Source organism: Tachypleus tridentatus, chromosome 9 (genome assembly GCF_004210375.1).
Source record: "Tachypleus tridentatus isolate NWPU-2018 chromosome 9, ASM421037v1, whole genome shotgun sequence".
Taxonomy (NCBI): Eukaryota; Metazoa; Arthropoda; class Merostomata; order Xiphosura; family Limulidae; genus Tachypleus; species Tachypleus tridentatus.
Genome location: NC_134833.1, coordinates 18,549,447 through 18,575,765, shown reverse-complemented (window position 1 = coordinate 18,575,765; position 26,319 = coordinate 18,549,447). Strand labels below are relative to the sequence as shown.

Genomic DNA, 26,319 nt, shown 5'->3' with positions numbered 1-26,319 from the left:
GTGATGTCTCTTTTTTCCTCAAGTATCGCATTCCTTTCAGAACATCTTATAGTGGTTTCTCTTTTTTCTCATGTATTGCATTCCTTTCAAAACGTTTTGTAGTGGTTTCTCTTTTTTCTCACGTATGACATTCCTTTCAGAACATCCTGTAGTGGTTTCTCTTTTTTCTCATGTATGACATTCCTTTCAGAACTTCCTGTAGTGGTTTCTCTTTTTCTCAAGTATGACATTCCTTGCAGAACATCCTGCAGTGGTTTCTTTTTTTTCTCATGTATGACATTCCTCTCAGAACATCCTGTAGTGGTTTCTCTTTTTTCTCATGTATAGCATTCCTTTCAAAACATCCTATAGTAGTTTCTCTTTTTTCTCATGTATCGCATTCCTTTCAGAACATCCTGTAGTGATGTCTCTTTTTTCCTCAAGTATCGCATTCCTTTCAGAACATCCTGTAGTGGTTTCTCTTTTTTCTCATGTATCTCATTCCTTTCAGAACATCCTATAGTGGTTTCTCTTTTTTCTCATGTATGACATCTCTTTCACAACGTCCTGTAGTGGTTGCTCTTTTTTCTCATGTATGACATTCCTTTCAGAACCTCCTGTTGTGGTTTCTCTTTTTTCTCACGTATGACATTCCTTTCAGAACATCCTGTAGTGGTTTCTCTTTTTCTCAACTATGACATTCCTTTCAAAACATCCTGCAGTGGTTTCTTTTTTTCTCATGTATGAAATTTTTCTCAGAACATCCTGTAGTGGTTGCTCTTTTTTCTCATGTATGACATTCCTTTCAGAACATCCTGTAGTGGTTTCTCTTTTTTCTCATGTATCGCATTTCTTTCAGAACATCCTGTAGTGGTGTCTCTTTTTTTCTCATGTATCGCATTCCTTTCAGAACATCCTGTAGTGGTTTCTCTTTTTTCTCATGTATCGCATTCCTTTCAGAACGTTTTGTTGTGGTTTCTCTTTTTTCTCACATATGACATTCCTTTCAGAACAATCTGTAGTGGTTTCTCTTTTTTCTCATTATGACATTCCTTTCAGAACATCCTGTAGTGGTTTCTCTTTTTTCTCATGTATCGCATTCCTTTCAGAACATCCTGTAGTGGTTTCTCTTTTTTTTCATGTATGACATTCCTTTCAGATCTTCCTGTAGTGGTTTCTCTTTTTTCTCAAGTATGACATTTTTTCAGAACATCCTGTAGTGGTTTTTCTTTTTTCTCATGTGTCGCATTCCTTTCAGAACATCCTGTAGTGGTTTCTCTTTTTTCTCATGTATCACATTCCTTTCAGAACATCCTGTAGTGGTTTCTCTCAAGTTTTCCTTTCAGAACGTCCTGTATGACATTCCTTTCAGAACATCCTGTAGTGGTTTTTCTGTAGTGGTTTTTTTTTTCTCATGTATGACATTCCTTTCAGAACAATTTGTAGTGGTTTCTCTTTTTTCTCATGTATCGCATTCTTTTCAGAACATCCTGTAGTCGTTTCTCTTTTTTCTCATGTATGACATTCCTTTCAGAACATCCTGTAGTGGTTTCTCTTTTTTCTCATGTATCGCATTCCTTTCAGAACATCCTGTAGTGGTTTCTTTTTTTTTCTCATGTATGACATTCCTTTCAGAACATCCTGTAGTGGTTTCTCTTTTTTCTCATGTATGACATTCCTTTCAGAACATCCTGTAGTGGTTTTCTTTTTTTTCTCATGTATCGCATTCCTTTCAGAACATCCTGTAGTGGTTTCTCTTTTTTTTCATGTATGACATTCCTTTCAGAACATCCTGTAGTGGTTTCTCTTTTTTCTCGTGTATCGCATTTCTTTCAGAACATCCTGTAGTGGTTTCTCTTTTTTCTCACGTATGACATTCCTTTCAGAACAACCTGTAGTGGTTTCTCTTTTTTCTCATGTATCGCATTCCTTTCAGAACATCCTGTAGTGGTTTCTCTTTTTTCTCATGTATAACATTTTTTCAGAACATCCTGTAGTGGTTTCTCTTTTTTCTCATGTATAACATTTCTTTCAGAACATCCTGTACTAGATTCCATTTTTTCTCACGTATGACATTCCTCTCAGAACATCCTGTAGTAGTTTCTCTTTTTTCTCAAGTATCACATTCCTTTCAGAACATCCTGTAGTGGTTTCTCTTTTTTTCTCATGTATCGCATTTTTTTCAGAACATCCTGTAGTGGTTTTTGTTTGTTTCATGTATGACATTCCTTTCAGAACATCCTGTAGTGGTTTCTTTTTTTCTCATGTATCGCATTCCTTTCAGAACATTTTGTAGTGGTTTCTCTTTTTTCTCATGTATGACATTCCTTTCAGAACATCCTGTAGTGGTTTCTCTTTTTTCTCATGTATCGCATTCCTTTCAGAACATCCTGTAGTGGTTTCTCTTTTTTTTCTCATGTATGACATTCCTTTCAGAACATCCTGTAGTGGTTTCTCTTTTTTCTCATGTATCGCATTCCTTTCAGAACATCCTGTAGTGGTTTTCTTTTTTCTCATGTATGACATTCCTTTCAGAACATCCTGTAGTGGTTTCTCTTTTTTCCTCAAGTATCGCATTCCTTTCAGAACATCCTGTAGTGGTTTCTCTTTTTTCTCATGTATTGCATTCCTTTCAGAACATCCTGTAGTGGTTTCTCTTTTTTCTCATGTATCACATTCCTTTCAGAACATCCTGTAGTGGTTTCTCTTTTTTCTCAAGTATGACATTCCTTTCAGAACATCCTGTAGTGGTTTCTCTTTTTTCTCATGTATCGCATTCCTTTCAGAACATCCTGTAGTGGTTTTTCTTTTTTCCTCAAGTATTGCATTCCTTTCAGAAAATCCTATAGTGGTTTCTTTTTTCCCTCAAGTATCGCATTTTTTTCACAACATCCTGTAGTTGTTTCTATTTTTCTGATGTATGACATTCCTTTCAGAACATCCTGTAGTGGTTTTCTTTTTGACATTCCTCATGTCATGTATTTTCCTGTAGTGGTTTCTCTTTTTTTTTCTCATGTATGATATTCTTTTCAGAACATCCTGTAGTGGTTTCTTTTTTTTTCTCATGTATTGCATTCCTTTCAGAACATCCTGTAGTGGATTCCATTTTTTCTCATGTATGACATTCCTTTCAAAACATCCTGTAGTGGTTTCTCTTTTTTCTCATGTATCGTCTTCTTTTCAGAACATCCTATAGTGGTTTTTCTTTTTATTCATGTATGACATTCCTTTCAACACATCCTGTAGTGGTTTCTCTTTTTTCTCGTGTATCGCATTCCTTTCTGAACGTTTTGTAGTGGTTTCTCATGTATCATTCCTTTTTTTTTCTCACGTATGACATTCCTTTCAGAACATCCTGTAGTGGTTTCTATTTTTCTCATATATAACATTCCTTTCAGAACATTTTGTACTGGATTCCATTTTTTCTCATGTATGACATTCTTTTCAGAACATCCTGTAGTGGTTTTTTTTTTTCTCATGTATGACATTCCTTTCAGAACATCCTGTAGTGGATTCTCTTTTTTCTCATGTATGACATTCCTTTCACATCTTCTTGTAGTGGTTTCTCTTTTTTCTCATGTATGACATTACTTTCAGAACGTCCTATAATGGTTTTTCTTTTTTCTTATGTATGACATTCCTTTCAGAACGTCGTGTAGTTGTTTGTCGTTAACCTATAGTGTTTTTTCTGGCTTCAAAAATAACGTTTTCTCCTAACTTAGTCAAGAAAAGATAGTATAAAACCAATTATTATGTTCTAAAGACCTAATTTCTTCACCATTTTTGCGTTTAAGTGTTTCATTTATAAAGCCTCGTGGAGGATTTTTTCTTAATGTATTTTTCGTGTAATTTATCGAAGGATGTCAAATCATACATTTACGGATGTATTTCGAAATTTACACCAAGCATAGGTGCAACAAAGATGCCACAAGGCGTAGATGTTTAGAACTATAAGGTGGTGAATTGGATTTAAGGTTGTGTTGACCAAAGGGTTAATAATTTTTGTGGGCCCCACATCCCATATAATTTTACACAAAATAAAATTATCAATGGGCCCACATTAAGACCATAGGCCCTGGGGCTGAGCTCCTTTTAGGCCCTACCTAAATACGCCATTAAGAACAATAAATAAATAACTGCGTAACAGTTGTGATTTGCATAACTTCTCTTCAATACAATAAAAGCTGATTAATTCGTAGGCCCAAGCATAACAGTGACCAACTGAGCCGTTTCGATATTTTGGTGAATCTAGAAAACTGTACTGAAATGAAAATTAACGAATCGTATTTCCAGCAATTGAATCGTTCGTGTTTAAATCTGTTAGCAAAACTTGGCAATGGTTCAGAAATGAACAAGTGTCCAAAATGTGCAGTTTATTTGAAGTTTGCTTTTTTGTTATATGCGAATGGAACTGACGTATTAAAATTTATCACGTTCAAGTTTATCAGTCCGGATATGACTGCATCCTTTCTAAGTTTTCAAGCAAAGCAGATTAGAAAACAAAGTAAATAATTTTGAGCATGCATCGTTGTGATATTATCCAGATGAACTCGTCATATGAGCATCAAGGATAAGTAAATTATAATAGAATGGTCTTCAACTTTAATGACGCATTAACTCTTTAACAACTTGGCTTTAAATAATAACAAATGAAATAAATAAAACTGGATATTTAGAAAAGTATAAAATTCGCAGACTTCCCTAATTAATTGTGTGATTTATCAGGATTTAATATGTTTTCTATTGTGTTTATTATTCGCCACTAGTTTTGTTTGTGTCCCTATTCTAATGTGTTTTTCTCCGTTATTTTAGTTATGTCCCCTACTAATGTTTTATGTTTTCTACTAGTATTTACTTCGCGTCCACTAATAACATTACGTGTTCCTTTTTGCCTTTGTTTTTGTATTATACTAATTATGGTTGTGTGTTCTCTAGCTGTGTTTGTTTGTGTCCTTAATAGAGATTTGTTTGTGTTGAACAACCTTAGGCTTTGTAAAAGATTCTCTGAAGTTTAACCTTTTGTTATGTTGTATGTATTTGACTTGCAGTGTTCGAAAACGTGTCAAATAAACTGCAAGTCAAATAAACACAACATAACCATAGAAAACACTCAAATACTAAATAAAGAAACAAACATAAACAAACGCAAAATTAAAGAAGCCTTACTTATACAACAACTCAAGCCCAAAATAAACCAATACAAAGGAACACCTTTATACCTATATTAAAATAATATAATAAATAATAATAATAATAAAATAAACAATTATATATTCAAACATCCAAGCACGCCCTCTACATTCCGACACTCAGTTACACAACCCCTTTCAAACATGTGGTCAGCTTCCGATCAGTTACCTCTCTCTTTCTTTGTGAACCCGACGATGACCGAAGAAGGTCGAAACGTTGTTCGCTCCTCTACGTAAAAACTTTTCTCAACCCAAACGAGCCGTTTTTACATATATATTTTTCTCTACAAGTGGGGTTTTTCGACATCACTGATTAATAAATTAATTTACTCTAATCCTGCCTAAAAGAATTTCAAGTGCCGCAGCTATTTAGAATTCCATCTTGTTTCAGCATGGTGTGAAATCCTGGAATGTTGGTGGTTTATTAATGGTTTTTAGTTTCAAATCACTTTCCAATGTGTTTAGACTTTTTAGTGTGAGTATGACCCAGTGTAGTAAAACATTTTTCAGACCGGTGTGATAATTGTTTAGTTTAATTATTACTTTTTAATTTGGGGCCCTGCATGGCCTAGCGCGTTAAGGCGTTCGCTTCGTAACCTTAGGGTCGCGGGTTCGCGCCCGAGTCGCGCCAAACATGCTCGCCCTCCCAGCCGTGGGGGCGTTATAATGTGACAGTTAATCCCACTTTTCGTTGGTAAAAGAGTAGCCCAAGAGTTGGCGGTGGGTGGTGATGGCTAGCTGCCTTCCCTCTAGTTTTACACTGCTAAATTAGGGACGGCTAGCACAGATAGCCCTCGAGTAGCTTTGTGCGAAATTCCAATACAAACAAGCAAACAATACTTTCTAATTTAGTTGCAGTTTATAATTTTGTGGTGACTTTCGGATATGTTGGATACTTTTTAGCTTTTTGGTGACTTTCCAGATGGGTGGTGAGTTTTTAATATAATGGTGTATGAATCTTCAGATGAAACATTCTACAGTCAATGTTGGTAATCACACTCGTGTGATATGTATGAATCTCCAGATGAAACATTCTACAGTCAATGTTGGTAATGACACTCATGTGATATGTATGAATCTCCAGTTGAAACATTCCACAGTCAATGTTGGTAATGACACTCATGTGATATGTATGAATCTCCAGATGAAACATTCTACAGTCAATGTTGGTAATCACACTCGTGTGATATGTATGAATCTCCAGTTGAAACATTCCACAGTCAATGTTGGTAATGACACTCATGTGATATGTATGAATCTCCAGTTGAAACATTCTACAGTCAATGTTGGTAATGACACTCATGTGATATGTATGAATCTCCAGTTGAAACATTCCACAGTCAATGTTAGTAATGACACTCATGTGATATGTATGAATCTCCAGATGAAACATTCCACAGTCAATGTTGGTAATGACACTCATGTGATATGTATGAATCTCCAGTTGAAACATTCCACAGTCAATGTTGGTAATGATACTCATGTGATGTGTATGAATCTTCAGTTGAAACATTCTAAATTTTAATGTGGTTAGTACCAATGTTAAATGAATGACTACACGAGGTGTAGACAGGAAGGTCAAAGAATATAAAACAAACAAAGTAATAAAACGTTTGTATTCACAATGTACAAACGATACATACATAATACTTAGAAATGCAATGACCGGAGTCCTTGGAATTGTGTATTTATTCTTAATTATATCCACTATATCTCTTATTCATTTTTGAAAAGCATTTTCTTTAAGATAATTAAAAGAATCCTGTTTTCCCGGTATTCCAAGAATGCGATGTCTTACAAATGAGACTAGTGAGCTTAAATGGAGGATATTATATGTCCAATTATTAACTTTAAATTGTTATCAAAGTGTCATTTTAGTCTTTAAGTACTTTACTTGACATACGTAAATTCAATTCTGATTTTAAATCATATTACATACGTACGAATACGTATATTATTGTACAAATACTCACATGTGGTCGTAGTGTTGAAAATATTTAACTAGGCCTTGTTTATCGATACTGTAAGAACTTGAGAAACCAAAACGATTTTTACCGATATGGTAAGAATCTACAAAAGCGCTCTTAAAATTCTAAAAAAAAAAATGTAGAAGCAGAGAGAAAAAATCTTGCTTTTATATATGTACATATAATATACTATAATATAATATAATATAATATAATATAATATAATATAATATAATATAATATAATATAATATAATATAATATAATATAATATAATATAATATAATGTAATGTAATATATAATTGCGACCATCTTATTTCTTATGAGTCTATCTGAATGCTTTCAAGAAAAAAATTTTACTGTTTCTTTCAGGGCGATTTATATAATATAATATAACATAACATAACATAACATAATATAATATAATATAACATAACATAACATAATATAATATAACATAATATAACATAACATGACAGTCGTCAAACACAGGCGACTTTACAGAATGACAATACTTAACCTGAAATGCGAAAATGAACAAATGAACCGTAAAAAATGAACACTGAGGCTAGTTGAATTTCGGACCATGGGTTTAAGTTAGATGTATATTTCTAATCTATGTCACCTCGTTTTCTTGTCCTAGGGATGAATATTTTTAGAGTGATATATTTTCATACGCTGGGATAAATCTTTCAGTGAGGACAAAGGAGGGAACATACTAAAACATAACGTGAGCTAGGTAATGGTGAAGAGTTAGGGTTACCATTTTGAAAACAGAGAGAAGCTAGAAGTTGGAGGCATGATAATAAACTTAATGTTGATACATTGAGACATTTTGTTATGAATAGTTGATGTTAAGTGGAAGAGTTATGAAAGTTGAAATTTATTGTTATTGTGTTTTCAAGAGTTATGTAGAGACTTACTATTCAACAAGTTTCTTGTTTAACATTTTTCATGTCTAAATCGACAGATTTAACGGACAAAATACAGCTAAATGAATATATTACAGAACGTGTGTACTTGAATATATGTATATACACACAGTTGACTGTTTAATTATGGATTGTTCTCAAACAAACAATACATTTTTGTTCTCATGTTATGTAATAAAGTGCGTCTTCCAGTTCCTATGTTGCTTTTTTATATAAAATATAAGTCAAAATATAAACATAATTGATTCTAATGGTCCTGTTTAGGTGAGCACAAAGTCTCTAAGTAACGTAGAAGTTCAGAAACTTGCATGTTAAAATTACCTCGATCTCGATGTGTCTCGAGTCTATTGCAAAAGACACGTGTCTGTCTCTTGGACTGACGGCACCACCAAGTCTATTTCTTCAAAGACGCGATGTCAGTAGTTTCTTGATTAATAATAGGGGTTTGTTCGTCAAGAGCAGGTTTCGTTTGTAACTCTTTTAAAACTGTAGTATCAATGTACTAAACAGCTGTTTGTTTTTTTACGGCTTTAAAACCTTAACAAATTTACGTTGTTACGCTTGGGAGTGTTTATACAAACGAAGTTAAAAAAACAAAATATTGGGATTTCTAACACGTAACATACAGAGAAAAGTTTAGGATTTCTAACATGTAACTTGGAGATAAAATATTGGGATTCATAACATGTAACGTGCAGAGAAAATATTGGGATTCATAACATGTAATCTGCAGTGTTTGTTTGCTGTTTTAAACGTACAGTGACAATCATTTTAAGTCTGAAATGCCCACTTTTATCTTAATCGCATAAGCTGTTTTTTTCATATTTGTGTATGGAAATCATAATACTACTACGATATTGAATGTATTGTTATGCTTTAATAGGTGTTCTACCAGCGTTACTACAATGAAGAAAATATTGCTCTATATTTGTATGAATTACTGACAAGAAATCAAAGTTAAGCCAACTACGAGTTCAGTTTTCTAATATATATATGTACTGATTAATACCTAGAGTTCATATTGTTTTTGTCCATTGCTACTTGTAAGCTTAATGTTTATATATACAATTAGATACTTTCTGAAGATTTGAAAATATAGGCCAAGTAGGATATGAGCCCTCAACTCTACTATCGGACAGCTCTAAGTTATACCACTCCATTTGTTATTAGGCCTAGCATGGCCAGGTGGGTTAAGGCTTTCGACTCGTAATCTGAGGGTCGCGGATTCGAATCCCAGTCGCACGAAACATGCTCGCTATTTCAGCCGTGGAGGCGTTATAATGTGACGGTCAATCCCACTATTCGTTAGTGAAAGAGTATCCCAAGAGTTGGCGGTAGGTGGTGATGACTAGCTGCCTTCCCTCTAGTCTTACACTGCTAAATTAGGGACGGCTAACGTAGATAGCCCTCGTGTAGCTTTGCGCGAAATTCAAAAACAAATAAAAACAACATTTTTTTCTTGTTTCTTTTTGTCCGTTTTTTTGTTCAGCATCCGAACGTTCTTTTAATCTATTTTCTCTCCCCAATTAAACCACAATTCTAACTCAATCGTTTAACATTTAAATCAGGACTGCGGTAAAATTTACAAAAATAAGAGAGTGTTATTTCAAAGAAAACGAATTGCATCAGGTTTGCTACATCACATCTGAAGAGGCGTAGAATTAAAACCGTGTGTCATTGTGTAATTAACCGACAAGACAAAACTAAAAAGCAGTTAGAAACACCGAATAGCTGTAATTAGAAACTCACGAGCTCTTCCGTTTCTTCGTTTCTTATTCTTGTTTTAAAAACGTGAACGTTTTTGTTTAACTAAAGGAGCAGATGTTAAGCCTCGCGTATTGTTTGATAACTTGACATAAATATACACTCAGACGCCCACAATAATCACACAGAGTTTCAAATAATAAAGAAATGAGAAAAACTAGTGGTGTTTTATGACCGTGATGTCCTCGTTTTGTCTAACGATGACAGTATTGATGAAATCCATACACTTATAAGAACATAAGTGTGAGACCACCACACTGTTGGTTAGGGCTTCATAGCGAAACAAGAGCGGAAGACCCGGGCTTGTAGCCCATACTTCCAGTGTAGGCTTTCAACAATTCAAGTTTAAGTGCATTTTGGTTTTTGAATCAAGGTGACGAGAATTTTCTATGGAGAAACCTAACGAGAGATGACATGTTCTGAGACGAGTTCTTGATCAAACTTGTGGCTAAATGTATCATTTGTAAAAATAACACTTCTGTCAGAGAATAAATAAATAAAAGAAAAATAGAGGCGCCAGCAGTCTTTAAAATATACTTACTTATTCATGCATAACTATAGGATAATTGGACAAAACAATAAAAGTATAAGTGATTCAACTGTACGTCCATACATATATTTTTAGAGGTTGTTCTCATAAGTAAATAAACGTTATAAAAAAAAGAAAAGTGAAGAAGATCTAACCATGGAATTATGTTATTACTATTAACGCTTTACGTAGCCATGATTCGCCATTGGTCAACTATTGTGGGCGTTTTCAAATTCAGAGATTTGGATGTCAACTTTTTACCTTAAGATAATTCAGTGATCATGACGGGCGTTTATTGTTTGTTTGTTTGTTTTGAATTTCGCGCAAAGCTACTCGAGGGTTATCTGTGCTAGCCGTCCCTAATTTAGCAGTGTAAGACTAGAGGGAAGTCAGCTAGTCATCACCACCACCGCCAACTCTTGGGCTACTCTTTTACCAACGAACAGTGGAATTGACCGTTCGATTCGTAATCTGAGGGTCGCGGGTTTGAATCCCCGTCGTACCAAACATGCTCGCCCTTTCAGCCGTGGGGGCGTTATATTGTGACGGTCAATCCCACTATTCGTTGGCAAAAGAGTAGCCCAAGAGTTGGCGGTGGGTGGTGATGACTAGCTGCCTTCCCTCTAGTCTTACACTGCTAAATTAGGGACGGCTAGTGCAGATAGCCCTCGTGTAGCTTTGCGCGAAATTAAGTAAACAAACAAAAAAAGGCAAACAAATCCAACAATTTAAAAGGTGAAAGGTCAGATTATTTAAAATGAAAAAAATAAATATACATTGTTTATTTACCCATGTATTTTTCTGTCTATTAGAACCTACAAAAGTAAAAATAAGGCAAAGTCGTTGAAACGTACTTGTTGATACTGAACTTTGATGACATTAAAATAAGTTTCCTGGAACTTCCTCTTACAGAATTTTATCTTTACTCAAAATAATAAAATGAATGGCTCTCTAACAGCACAAATTGCGCTAGCTCTTGAGATATATTTGAACCCAGTTGATTTTTGCAGCCCAGCTGAGTAGGTTAATGAAAGTGATACAGTTCGAAATTCGGGCCCTCTGTAGATTGACCTGTAAATTATAAATCTACATCGGTCTTTTGGAGTGAATGCTTCGTGTTTTCACTTTATCAAACATTATCAACAGAAACATGAAGGAAGATAAAAAAGGATTTTTATCAAAACTGGACGATCTTTCTAATTAGCTGGACATGATCGTGAACTGGTTATAGACAGATTATAAAAGAAACACACAGATGAAAAGAAGTTGACAGACACGCAGTGAGCTGGATAAACTGGGGACAGAAAAATGAATGGACATACAATTGCAGAGATATGTAAATGAATTTTAAAAAAGCACTCAAAACTGGAGCGATTTCGAATAGTTGACCAGTTAAAGAAGAATAGTCAACTATTTCTGATATATATATATATTGTCGTTGAAAGCGCTTGAATTTTTGGTATTCATTTCAAATCCACTACACCTTTTATGTATGGTACTATGTGTTAAGTTTTATCAGAACAAATACTGTGCGCTAAGTTTTATCAGAACAGATACTGTGCACTAAGTTTTATCAGAACAGGTACTGTGTGTTAAGTTTTATCAGAACAGATACTGTGCGCTAAGTTTTAACAAAACAGATACTGTGCGCTAAGTTTTATCAGAACAGATACTGTGTGCTAAGTGTTATCAGAATAGATACTGTGCGCTAAGTTTTAATAGAACAGATACTGTGCGCTAAGTGTTATCAGAACAGATACTGTGCGCTAAGTTTTATCAGAACAAATACTGTGCACTAAGTTTTATGAGAACAGATAGGTGGATGTAATGTTTAATTCAGTCTCAACAGTTTCAAAATAGTTTTCATGTTGTAAGACTTAGGTTGTTTGTTTGTTTTTGAGTTTTACGCAAAGCTACACAAGGGCTACCCGCGTTAGCCATCCCTAATTTAGCAGTATAAGACTAGAGGGAAGGCAGCTAGCCACCGTTACCCGCCGCTAACCCTTGAGCTACTCGTTTATCAACGAATAATGGGATTGGCCGTCACATTATATAACCCTCAAGACCGTAAAGGTGAACATGTTTGGTGAGACAGGGATTCTATCTCGCGACATTCAGATTGCGAGTCGAGCGCCCCTACCGGGCCATCAAGATTTCGGACACACGTAGATACTAAAGGGTTCATACCATTCCAACTACTATGACTGTGGTAGTTCCACCGTTTAGAGACACGGTCGATTGTAAACCATTTTGTTGTTTCTTATAAAACAAATTTTTAACAGTTATGAATGTTTTTATTTACATTAGATGGCTGAGTGAAAAAAAAAAGAGATTCGAAAATAAAAAAATAAAAAAAAACCAAAAAGAAACATATTTAGTTTAACAATGGTTAGCAGAAACTAACAATATATATAAGAAACATATTTAGTTTAACAATGATTAGCAGAAACTAACAATATATATAAGAAACATATTTAGTTTAACAATGATTAGCAGAAACTAACAATATATATAAGAAACATATTTAGTTTAACAATGATTAGCAGAAACTAACAATATATATAAGAAACATATTTAGATTAACAATGATTAGCAGAAACTAACAATATATATAAGAAACATATTTAGTTTAACAATGATTAGCAGAAACTAACAATATATATAAGAAACATATTTAGATTAACAATGATTAGCAGAAACTAACAATATATATAAGAAACATATTTAGTTTAACAATGATTAGCAGAAACTAACAATATATATAAGAAACATATTTAGATTAACAATGATTAGCAGAAACTAACAATATATATAAGAAACATATTTAGTTTAACAATGATTAGCAGAAACTAACAATATATATAAGAAACATATTTAGTTTAACAATGATTAGCAGAAACTAACAATATATATAAGAAACATATTTAGATTAACAATGATTAGCAGAAAGAAACGTGGTTAATTTAACAATGATTAGTAAAAACTAACAGGAAGATAAATATTTAGTTTAACAATGATTAGCAGAAACTAGCAATATATATAAGAAACATATTTAGATTAACAATGATTAGTAGAAACTAACGGGAAGTAACGTGTTTAGTTTAACAATGATTAGCAGAAGCTTACAACATATATATTTAAGAAAGAATTTAACAATAACTAAGAGGAATTTAGCAGGTATTATCGTTCAAAAATAGCCTCCCGCTAGAACAGCGGTAAGTCTACGGAGTTGCAACGCTAATATCAGGGGGGTTCGATTCCCCTCGATGGGCTTAGCAGATTGCCCGATGTGGCTTTGCTGTAAGAAAACACACTCTAGAATATCACTTGTAATCGCTGTTTATTTGTCTTCAGAAATTAGGCAGAACAGTCTATTTCTTGCAGTTCCTGAGGCTCTAGGCAGAACAGTCTATTTCTTGCAGTTCCTGAGGCTCGGCTTAACGTTACTTTCAGTTCACATGTTGGTATCTTTCTATATTAACCATGAGTTTCCGTGACCTCATGCAACATTTTATTGTTCGAATCGTTTACTGACAAATTCAAAATTGCATACAACGGTTGTATTTATTGGACATTAATTGTCTCTATACCAGGTTTTCTTAGTTACGGAGCAGATGAGACACATATTGGGAGTAATAAGGCTAATACATAACATTAGTTAGTGGGACATTTCAACACCCCCCCCCCCACTACCTCTGACCCTGAAAGTCACCACTCCAAAATATTCATTCTCAATCTTTCAAACTTCCTTCTTTGCTGTTTGATGTTAGATCAATATCAAGTGCTGACAGTCGAAGAATGAACATCCTGAACAACATAGATTAATTTCTCTGTAATTCTGTAATACTCTATTTATATAGATTAATTTCTCTGTAATTCTGTAATACTCTATTTAGATAGATTAATTTCTCTGTAATTTTGTAATACTCTTTTTATAAAGATTAATTTCTCTGTAATTCTGTAATACTCTATTTATATAGATTAATTTCTCTGTAATTCTGTAATACTCTTTATATAGATTAATTTCTCTGTAATTCTGTAATACTCTATTTATACTTAATACTGTGGTACTTTCTCTCTTTCGTTTCTTACAGGGCCTAATATCAGTCACGATAAAATTTTGTCATAAAACGTATGTACGTATGACCTTTTTTTTATTTAAAGAACGGAGTTTTTACGTCATATATCTTATTTTGAAGATATTAAATGTTTGTCTGTTTGTTTCAAAATTTAATGGCAAAGCTACACAAAGAGGCGCCTGCGTACAGCCATCCTTCATTTTGAACTAATAGTCCAGAAGACAGACATAACATCTTAGGCCTCATATGTTTAGGGCGCTCGACTCTCAAGTTACCAATAAGTAGCCCAACAGTTGGCGGAGGGTGATGGTGACAAGCTACCTTCCCTCTAGTCTTACACTGCTAACTTATGGACGGCTAGCGCAGATAGCTGTCGTTTATTATTGCGAGAAAGTGAAAACAAAACAAACACGATTCTTGAATCACTGGATTCGCAATTCAAACACGCTTGTCATTTGAACACACTAGGCCCGACTCTTATAGAATAAAGATCTTGGAATTGGGTTACATAGTATATAGACAGTGAGAAATAATACACCTTAGAAACATCTTATACAGTTTGACAGTTAATTCAAGAAAACTTAAAGAAATATGTGAATTCCAGAATGGTATAAATAGTATATGCACAGGATGCCAATGTAATGCGTTATATAATTTGATATAAACCACTTCTGTTTGGCCTTAAATGTCAAAGTTTCACTATTTCAAAATATTTTAATTTTAGAGACTTCGTCTATTTTTGCAGACCTTTGCTGTTTATATGTATACGAAACCGTGCTCCAAATGCATTATCACTAAAAAAATCTTATTTTTTTTTATAGACAAATCAGTTCAGAAGAACTAAAACTACTGTAGCGTAAACTAATATCCACTTCAGAGGTTCTTGTGACCCCATATTTTCCTCTCCCTGCACTGTTTTTTTTTTTTTTTTTCACATGAAGCGAGTGTGCTGAAGTTTATCGCGGCGTTTAGATGAAGGACGAGTATTGTGTTTGTGTTTTCTTACAGCAAAGCTACATCAGGCTGGGTCCACCGAGGGGAAGATGGAAGAGTGTTAGATTTCAACCTCCAGTAAAGCACATGTGTAGCCACACTATACTCACGTAAGTGAACAAATAAACTGCACGATCTGTCACAAAGAGACTGCACGAGGAGTAAATCGCCAGGTAATAGACTTGGAAGCTTTAAGAAGATGGAGTGACACTGAGAACATCCTAACCCTAATCTAAGAGTATCTGGTGTTCGTGTCCCTTGCCATTTCTAATGACGTCATATCACTTTCCACCATTGGAACCATATTCCTCCCCAGGGAAACATCTTGTTGAGATCTGTTTGTTTTCAATGGATGTAGTGGTTCCCTGATGGTTTATTGTGACTAATTTTTGAGGTCAAAGTCACATTTGGTTGGTGTCAAAGTTGTAACGTGTATTTAAAAATAATCCCTGACCACGATACTGTTCTTCGATGACCTTACAGACCAAGTGCATTTTGTTGGCTTTTATGTGACGATTGATATATATTACTATTATTGTGTTACTTTGTACGAAGTTTCTCTCACAATGTATCACAAGACAGATTGAACCTGAAATAGATGAACGAAAACTGTTTTGGTTAAAAAATATATTCTACATACAGTAGATATGCATTGTTATTTTTTTTGAAGGTCGATTACCTCTTTGTTTAATGGCGAGGTGGTTAAGACACTCGACTCGTAATCTGAGGGTCGCAGGTTCGCATCCCTGTCATACCAAACATGCTCGCCCTTTTCATTTGTGGGGGTGTTATAAAGTGACAGTCAATCCCACTATTCGTTGGTAAAAGAGTGGCCCTAAAAGTTGACGGTGGGCGGTAATGACTAGTTGCCTTTCCTCTAGTCTTACACTGCTAAATGAGGGAAGGCTAGCGCAGATAGCCTTCGGGTAGTCTTTGCGCGAAATTCAGAACAAACCAAACCTTTTCGCTTAGACATTGAACTTGCCTTACGCTATACTCAGGGAAACGAAAAATTACTAAAGTATAGGTTTCTAGAACACATCATAACATTGGGAAAGTGTGCTAAACCCACAATATTAAAGTATAGGTTTATAGAACACATCATAACATTGGAAAAGTGTGCTGAACCCACAATATTAAAGTATTTCATAAAACAAAGTTATTACACGCCGGAAAAGAAACATCCTAACGACTCGAGGATGGACGTAAGACCTTAAAATAAATGTAGCAGTTCGTATTAAATAAATATTCAAACATTTGTTCATGTTGTTGTTTAATTTTGTTCATGTTAACATCAATCAGGTGTCGCACAAACTGCACTGGCATAAACAATAATTAGATTTAAACTTAAATTCGTTTTTAAGATGTTTGATATGAAAGCATACCTTCTTAGAAAACGTACATAACTTACATTTGTGGCTAGTATATTAGTAGACCCTATTGAGCCTACTAGTTCAACATCAAAGGTAGTTAATGAAGGCGATTCTTCTGTAGTTCTGTATTAATTTCCGAAGCAAAATCTAGTTAATAATAATTAAAGTATGTAAACAGCTACTGTTATTATTTTGGCAGAAAATACAATACTTTTAGACAGCAGCACTTTTCTGAAGGGTACACAGCTTTAACAGCATGTGTACCTCAAGAGAACAAAATTGTTGACAGTACTTTTATCTTTGGAGGTACGTGAAGTTTAACAGATAAAAATGTTAACCATTAACACTTGTGCCCCGCGGGACAGCCGTAAGACTGTGGACTTACAATGCTAAAATGAAGGGTTCAATTCCCCCTCCGGGGCCACTGCAGATAGCCAGTTGTGCTTTCCTAACGTTTTTCTTCTAAAGTAGTGAGAAAACAGCATCGTCTGTCTATTAGCACTATTGCAAGTTCAGCCATTCTATTTTCGCTCCTGTTTCTTGTAACGGAAAATGGCATAACATAGGTCAAACTATCAAATCCCAACTTTTATATATCTACGCCCCCTCTCTTCTTCTTAAGTGACTGTAAAAGTGAATTAAAAGAATAAATATAATATAAGGATATATATTAAAATGTGTTGCAGTAATTACTTGTCATTCTCGTTAATAAAAGACGTAGTAATATGTTTAAGCTCGCATTATTATACTATTGCCTATACTCTATTCGCTCGTTCCCCAAGATATATTTTGCGCCGCCTACACTTTGGGAAATGCTAGGACTTATGAGATCGTTACATTTTCTTCCTAGGTTGTTAGTATTATCTTTGAACACCATCGCTAAATTCCAGGGTTTGATTCCATGCGGTGGACAGAACGCGGACAGCCTATGCTGGCTGGAGCTATGTGCTAAACTAACAAAATAAAAACACGTCCTAATGGAAAACTTGCTTTGTCTTCACAAAGCTGACCGGAGTAAATAAAATCTACAACTAGTATTTATCTTCTTAAAGAATAGCTAGAATGAGGGAGTATAAGGTTAGCTTTATTTATTCAGTAGTATTTGCACAATTCTAACCCTAATTCGTATAATTTAAAACTGCCGCTGATACATTTTTCAAATTCTGTTTCTTTCAACCGTGAGATAAAATATAATATTTTTGTTTTACCTTATTTCCACCTTCGACATTCATATACACAACATCAGATGGCCCGGCATGGCCAGGTGGGTTAAGGCATTCGACTCGTAATCCGACGGTCGCGGGTTCGAACCCCATCGCACCAAACGTGCTCGCCCTTTCAGTCGTGGGGGCGTTATAATGTGTCGGTCAATCCAACTATTCGTTAATAAAAGATTAGCACCAGAGTTGGCGGTGGGTGGTGATGACTAGCTGCCTTCCATCTTGTCTTACACTGCTAAATTACGGACGGTTAGCGCAGATAGCCCTCGTGCAGCTTTGTGCGAAATTCAAAAAACGAAACAAAAACATCAGGTTTTCGCTGAAGATTTTTTTTACCGTGTAAAATAAAATTACGTAGCAAATTCTGTGATTGCGACCATTTTTGAAATTTAAGAATTAACAGATGCATAATAATATCCATCATTCTATTTGCTGCGGTTTTTAAAACATTTTATAAACTATAATTTCTAGGTAGTTTGAAAATATTTTAATATCCTCGAATTCCTAGTTTTTGCAAAGCAAATGTGTGCTACATACAAGGCAATTTCTAAGATTATATAAAAGCAAAGCTGTGATTTGTCTGTAATTTCAGATGTCGTGTAAAAAAAATTAATTGGCTCTTTCTTCTCTGTTTTTTATTTGCCCGTTGAGCGCTAGGCCTTTTTTTTCTACTTTCTTGTTCAAACCGCCCGTGCAAGGCCATCTGCCGACAAAAAGGTTTTTCAGCATTTGTAAAAGTAATGAAGTTCTTGTCAGAAGGTTTAAAGTGGATTCAGTGTTAAACCAAAAGTATTTTGTTCATATAAGCCGATTGAAATGTACTTAAAACACTATTTTTTATTTTAGCTATAAAATTACTTTAATATTAATAAAATCAACAGATTTATTATTCTAGTGACGTGAATTAAGAAAGATAAGATATTTTAAAGTTACCGTACTAAAAATGATGCATTTTCGAATATACTTACAAGAAAACTGTTGTTGTTTTCTACCATTAAACATTTTAATTACCAAACTTTGATATGTAGAGAAAACGTAGAAATTAATAAATATAATTGTTGGCTACAAAGTGATTTCAAATGTTGTAGTCCAGTTTCTCGGTTTTTAACAGCATTAAAGGTACTGTACGACAGTAGTGACTAAGTTAAAAAAAAGTCATATAAATAATATAATAAATCATTGTAAGACTGTCTCCCACAAAACTGTACATTCATGTAACTTACCTCCACAATTTACCCAGGGTCTTGCTGAGCTCGGCGTTATGTAGATGTGGGTACTGGTCTGCCAGCTTCCGTCTAGCGGCCTGAGCCCATACCATAAAGGCGTTCATCGGCCGCTTCACGTGAGGTTTCCTTTTGTCTGAACTGCTTGGACGGGCAGGGGTCGGTACAAGTGTCCAGTGGTACCCTTGAAAAACGCGACTCACAGCATCACGAATAGACTGTGGAAAACGTCCACTTTCGCTACCCGAATCCTGTCCACTGTCTTCTGTTTCTTCAGCATCCATCACAGAGTGGTCATTGTCTGAATCGATCTGATCGTGTTCATTGACCTCAGCTTGAACAGTAAGAGTGGTCGGCTGTGACATGGTCGTGTGGTCATACTTGTCGGAGGCCAGAATTTTAGACATTTCTTCCCCTTGAGTCCGATAATATGAAACAAAGCTAAAAAAACGGTCGTTGACTCTTTAGACTAATAGTTTATGATTCGTAAACGTACTAATGTCTATAATGAAAAAAACCAAAACAAAAAACACACACACGATAAATACGTAGTGTAGGCAAACCGGTAGGCCTAATTAGGTCCACGCCTCCCTACACGCAACCTGTTGACTCTAAACCCGGTCATCCGCACCCGACAAGAGCTTTTGCAAGTTTGTCTGCCTCGGCGTCGGTTGTTCGCGAGATTTTCACTTTAGGTCCCGCCTTGTCTGCAGAAAGCCTGCGTCTTACCGAATGCGTCACCAGCAGGGATCTCAGAGTGAACACCGTTGTGGGAATGACCCCTGTTCTCCGCCCCACTAGTTTGTTCCGTAAGACAAATGTCAATCGTGCTTTGCCACGCCCACGCTTAGAACATGCACATCGTACGAGTAGCGATGTTACTTTGCAGTGATAAAAAAACTCGTGCACGACTGTCAAATCAGGAAACAAAAACGAATTAAACCTGAAAATAAATAAAACTGTATGGGTCGCAAGAAAGGAACTGGTTATAGACAAACACTTCCGCCGTTGTGTGTATATATTTTAGACAAGAGTTTGTCTTACAGCCGGCAGATAAAACTGTCATCGCCTGAGTCTATATCAATGTGGCTGAGAAACGAAACAAAGCGAACACTGCCAAAAGGGAACGTGGGCGTCTCTGTGTAAAACTGTGGCGAGACACCACGTAAGATACGCAAAAGGTTAACAGTAACCAGTTTCTATAATATGCAGCATCTTCTTCATGGAACAATTATTAGATAAACCGCCTTGTCACATCGCTTTACTGCGTGTAATCCGTTATACGTCTGGCGTATCGTATTTTTAAGTGACGTGTTCCCTGCAGTGTTTTAAAAAGTACGAATTTCACTTGTAAACCAGAGACTAAAAAGAAAAATAAGAAAATCAAACAAGACATACAGTGTATGTTAACAGATCTCCAGTTTCTTATATCCTGCGATGTAAGTGCTTGATATTTTAACAGGAGGTAAATACGGTCAGTAAGATACTCGAACACATATAAAACTAAGTTACACATCATCTCGGTGTTGAGAAACATTGTAATACCGTGAATTGTTTAGCTCGTGATGTTAAGCTACAGTGTTTGGATTTCCATAATTGTAGATAGTTGGTAAGTGCTGTAGTGACAAGTGCACGTCACTTTTAAATGAAGTACAAACACGGATTTATTATTTGCTATTTCCTGCAGACACTTGCAAAGTTCGCTTTTCGTCAGTATAATATTGGAAGTGGACTTTGTATTACATGCGATGTAACGAACGAAATGTTTACTTGACGAAAAACATTCGGCATTTTTACCACGTCATCAAAGCTGCCACGGTGCAGAAATTATGATGACAACAATAAAGCTTCCAGTAACTTTATTTAGTTTCACTATTTTATCTGTTTTAAACTCAAAATGTAAGCGTACTTAAGAAACTAACCGTACTGGGTAAGCTATAATACAGAGCACTTACGTCAGACTAAATCACTTTCAGTGGTGGATTACACGTGAAGTTATTTGACAAACCGATTGAAGTTCGTGGTTACTTCTTGTAACTTAGGATACGCTACGGCTATCTGTCGTTAGATCATACTAGAGGTATTGTTTGAAGAATGACTTTGCTTGGGGTTACAGAATCAATTAGAAGTTTACCGTGAAAATTATTCTCACAATACTTGGTTAGAAAGACACACATACTGACTAAAATAATGGCGTCTTATCCAGTTAACTACTTAGATTTTTGTTGTTATCCCTAAAACAAGCATAGCTAACTATGTTTCTCTTCGCTGTTAAAATCCTCAATATTTCATAACGATTCAGTCAAACAGATGAAGAAACAAGGTACATTCTACATCACACATTTAAGATCCGCGTCTGAAATTAGTTTTAAATATCGGTGGAGAAGCACATTAAATAGAAAGTTTGTACCGCTTGTGAAATCTATGGTCAGTGTTAGCAGCCAAATGTGTACCGCGTGTGAAAACTATGTTCACTGTTAGAAGCCAAATGTGTACCGCGTGTGAAATCTATGGTCACTGTTAGCAGCCAAATGTGTACCGCGTGTGAAATCTATGGTCACTGTTAGCAGCCAAATGTGTACCGCGTGTGAAATCTATGGTGTTAGCAGCCAAACGTGTACCGCGTGTGAAATCTATGGTCACTGTTAGCAGCCAAATGTGTACCGCGTGTGAAATCTATGGTAAGTGTTAGCAGCCAAATGTGTACCGCTTGTGAAATCTATGGTCAGTGTTAGCAGTCAAATGTGTACCGCGTGTGAAAACTATGGTCACTGTTAGAAGCCAAATGTGTACCGCGTGTGAAATCTATGGTCACTGTTAGCAGCCAAATGTGTACCGCGTGTGAAATCTATGGTCACTGTTAGCAGCCAAATGTGTACCGCGTGTGAAATCTATGGTGTTAGCAGCCAAACGTGTACCGCGTGTGAAATCTATTGTCACTGTTAGCAGCCAAATGTGTACCGCGTGTGAAATCTATGGTCACTGTTAGCAGCCAAATGTGTACCGCGTGTGAAAACTATGGTAAGTGTTAGCAGCCAAATGTGTACCGCGTGTGAAATCTATGGTCACTGTTAGCAGCCAAATGTATACCGCGTGTGAAATCTATGGTAAGTGTTAGCAGTCAAATGTGTACCGTATGTGAAAACTATGATCACTGTCAACAGCCAAATGTGTACCGCGTGTGAAATCCATGGTCACTGTTAGCAGCCAAATGTGTACCGTATGTGAAAACTATGATCACTGTCAACAGCCAAATGTGTACCGCGTGTGAAATCCATGGTCACTGTTAGCAGTCAAATGTGTACCGTATGTGAAAACTATGATCACTGTCAGCAGCCAAATGTGTACCGTATGTGAAAACTATGATCACTGTCAGCAGCCAAATGTGTACCGCGTGTGAAATCTATGGTCACTGTTAACAGCCAAAACACGTACAGTGTGTGATCACGATTTAAAACCGTTATATTCGGGTATTTGTTTTGTTTTTAAAAGAAAAGATTATTGTTTTGGTTATCTTTGGTGTTATGTAGAAAGACAAAGGTTTATAAATGAGTTCAGTGCATTAAAATGAATTAAAGACTATAAATTAATTGTCATTAAAACTTATTTCAATGCAACAGTGAATGAAGTTTAATAGTTATCACTTTTGTAAAATTAATTGTAAACAAAGGCACTGTTTACACGAACGTCTCACAATAGTGCTTTATTCACATACTTAAGTGACTTTTATATTTAGATGAATGTTATGCTTACGGAATTACAATTGTTTATCCATTTAACATACTCTAATGAGTTACATAGTTCAGAGAGTGTAATTACTGAAATAGAAAAGTCATAGGTCAGGCCTACGTATTGTATACCTCATAGAAAAGCTTATGTTTACAGCAACGAATATCTACATTTTTAACTGTTTCCTCAAACTCACAAGACAACTACAGAAACGTGAACTAATTCTCATTGAAGAAAGCAATGTAAGAAATGAAGTCAGTTTTTGTAACCTGTGTGTGAACAGATAAAATAGAAGTACGAAAAGAGTGCAGTCAGTCCCTGGTTTTTGGAATTTCGCACAAAGCTACTCGAGGGCTATCTGTGCTAGCCGTCCCTAATTTAGCAGTGTAAGACTAGAGGAAGGCAGCTAGTCATCACCACCCACCGCCAACTCTTGGGCTACTTTTTTACCAACGAATAGTTGGATTGACCGAACGGCTGGGAGGGCGAGCATGTTTGGCGCGACTCGGGCGCGAACCCGCGACCCTCAGATTACGAAGCGCACGCCTTAACGCGCTAGGCCATGCCAGGCCCATACAGTCAGTCCCACCGTTTGAAAAAAAATAATTGAAAAGAAACTGTTCCAAATGTAAGCTTATAAAAGTGCACTATTTCTATAATGTCTGTTTTCTTATGCCCTTTTAGAATCGTCTTTCATAAAAAATGCAAAACATCTGATTAGCTATAAATATCTAAATATTAATTTTCTTTCTATACAGAAACAGTATCAGTAAATTTACTTATTTGTTCTAATACATCTGCTGATTTAATTTCCGAACATCCTAACTGTTTGTCCAAATTTTAAAATACTCATATTGAAGGTCAAAATGTAAATTTTTCCAACAACAGATTGTGTTTTAATTAAAACAATACTGTTTCATGTTTCATATTTATTACCCTTTTGTTTGACAACCGGTATTTTTCAACAATAGTTTTAATGAATTAAAACACTATTGTTTCGTATTTCATATTTATTATCCTTGTGTTTGACAACCGGTATTTTTCAACAATAGTTTTAATGAATTAAAACAATATTGTTTCGTATTTCATATTTATTATCATTGTGTTTGACAACCGGTATTTTTCAATAATACTTTTAATGAATTAAAACAATATTGTTTCATGTTTCATATTTATTATCCTTGTGTTTGACAACAGGTATTTTTCAACAATAGTTTTAATGAATTAAAACAATATTGTTTCGTATTTCATATTTATTATCCTTGTGTTTGACAACAGGTATTTTTCAACAATAGTTTTAATGAATTAAAACAATATTGTTTCGTATTTCATATTTATTACCCTTTTGTTTGACAACCGGTATTTTTCAACAATAGTTTTAATGAATTAAAAAATATTGTTTCATATTTATTATCCTTGTGTTTGACAACCGGTATTTTTCAATAATAGTTTTAATGAATTAAAACAGTATTGTTTCGTATTTCATATTTATTATCCTTGTGTTTGACAACCGGTATTTTTCAACAATAGTTTTAATGAATTAAAACAATATTGTTTCGTATTTCATAATTATTACCCTTTTGTTTGACAACCGGTAGTTTTCAACAATAGCTTGTGTATATTAAAAAAAATATTGTTTTGCGTTTCATATTTATTATTCTTGTATTTGACAACCTGCATTTTGCAACAATAAAACAATTTAACTGTTTTAGAACAATTTTGTTTAATTTTTATCGCGAAAGTAATCTCGCTTGAGAGAGTTCCATGAATATACTCTTGTGTTTGATAACTGACTTTTTTTAAAACAATAGCTTATCTGTTTTCAAACAGTTTTGTTTAATCTTTTATCTTTATCGCAAAAGTAATCTATCTTGAGAAAGTTCTAAGAATATATACTCGTGTTTGGAGGCGGTATTTTTTAGAACAGTTATTCAATATTCTTGTTTCGAGATTCCTATATAAACAAACATAAATGTTAAAGTTATTGTCTTTCACTTGTTTAGTTTGTGTTTTAAAAAGAATTGTACTGTCTTATAACTGACTTTAGAACTTATCAGACTAGATAGTTTTATAACATTTAGATTATACATATAGTGAATGAACATAATTCAGCACAGATGGATTCGAAAGCAATAATTTATCATAGTTTATGTATAGTTAGTAATGACAGTGCTTTGTTTGCAACCAATAGTTTAATAAAAAGTTTAGTGGTTAATGAACTGAAACTACATTTAAGTTATTTGCATATATGACTTATATGACTTATTTGCATATTATTAATAAGAATAACCTTTGACCGGTTTCTCTGGTACAATCATTCCTCATTAACGTTACTTCACGCTTTGACTTGAAGAGATGTGTAGTTTCTAACTTTGTGAATTTTATTGTTTTATCGTCAGTTGTAGAATTATAGGACAGAAGTGAAAAGGTTGTGTTAAGTCGTTTGTAATGCGTTATCTCACTCCGAGGTTAGGTTTGTCCGTAATATACTGTACCATTCTACAGGAATGTGCGGAGTGAATAGATAGATGGCTGTTTTTGATTTGAGACCACGAGAGAGCCTCAAGTATCATATAATCTGGCTTATCGTTCACCTATCTTCCCGCCCCCACCCCTCAGACCGAACGGCTCTGGGTCTCGTTAGAGTGACGAAATTCCGTCTGGAGATTATACCCGTTACGAAGGGTGAGATTTTTTATAAGGCCAACAGATCAAAACTCCTACGAATAAACTGGAGGTACATTTGTACACAAGGTTTGTGTACATACACGTTTTTTTTTCTACACTGGTTTTTCTGATGTTTAATGTGTGTTATTGCCGTCTCCCATCTCTGCTGCTTTTATTTCTACAAGATATATAGTGTTGCCGTGCCTTCAGACTTACACACATGTGTTTTTATGTGGTTGAACAAACTGGCAAAGCGTCCATGTGTGTGTGAGTGCTTGTGTTGTACATAATAATTACTTGTTTACGTATCTCCACGCACGCGTACAAACTACGTAAGTAGAGATAAACGCGTATAACAACAACCTGTTATCATATCGTCAAGATAATTATTCGTACTGGTGATTTTAATCGTTTCGATATATTGTCCATAAACATTCGAAACAACTCTAGACAAAATAGCATTACTACTCTTCTGATTATAAAAGCATGAGATTACACTGTTCACGGCAAAAGTTACACATTGTTCTCAGCAAAGTTACCCACTGTTCTTTGAAAAAGTTACACGTTATTCTAGGCGAAAGTTACACGTTGATTTCGGCAAAAGTTACCCACTGTTCTTTGAAAAAGTTACACGTTATTCTAGGCGAAAGTTACACGTTGTTTTCGGCAAAAGTT

General features: G+C 35.0%; 1 pseudogene across 1 annotated transcript in view; it reads right to left on the bottom strand.

Annotated features, from left to right (window-relative positions):
- LOC143227293 (uncharacterized) overlaps positions 1-20,485 on the bottom strand; it is a 42,148-nt pseudogene extending 21,663 nt beyond the window's left edge. The window contains exon 1 of the transcript XR_013014985.1: positions 19,249-20,485. The product of XR_013014985.1 is annotated as an uncharacterized LOC143227293 (transcript). The remainder of the gene's footprint in view (positions 1-19,248) is intronic.
- Between the last annotated feature and the right edge of the window lie 5,834 nt (positions 20,486-26,319).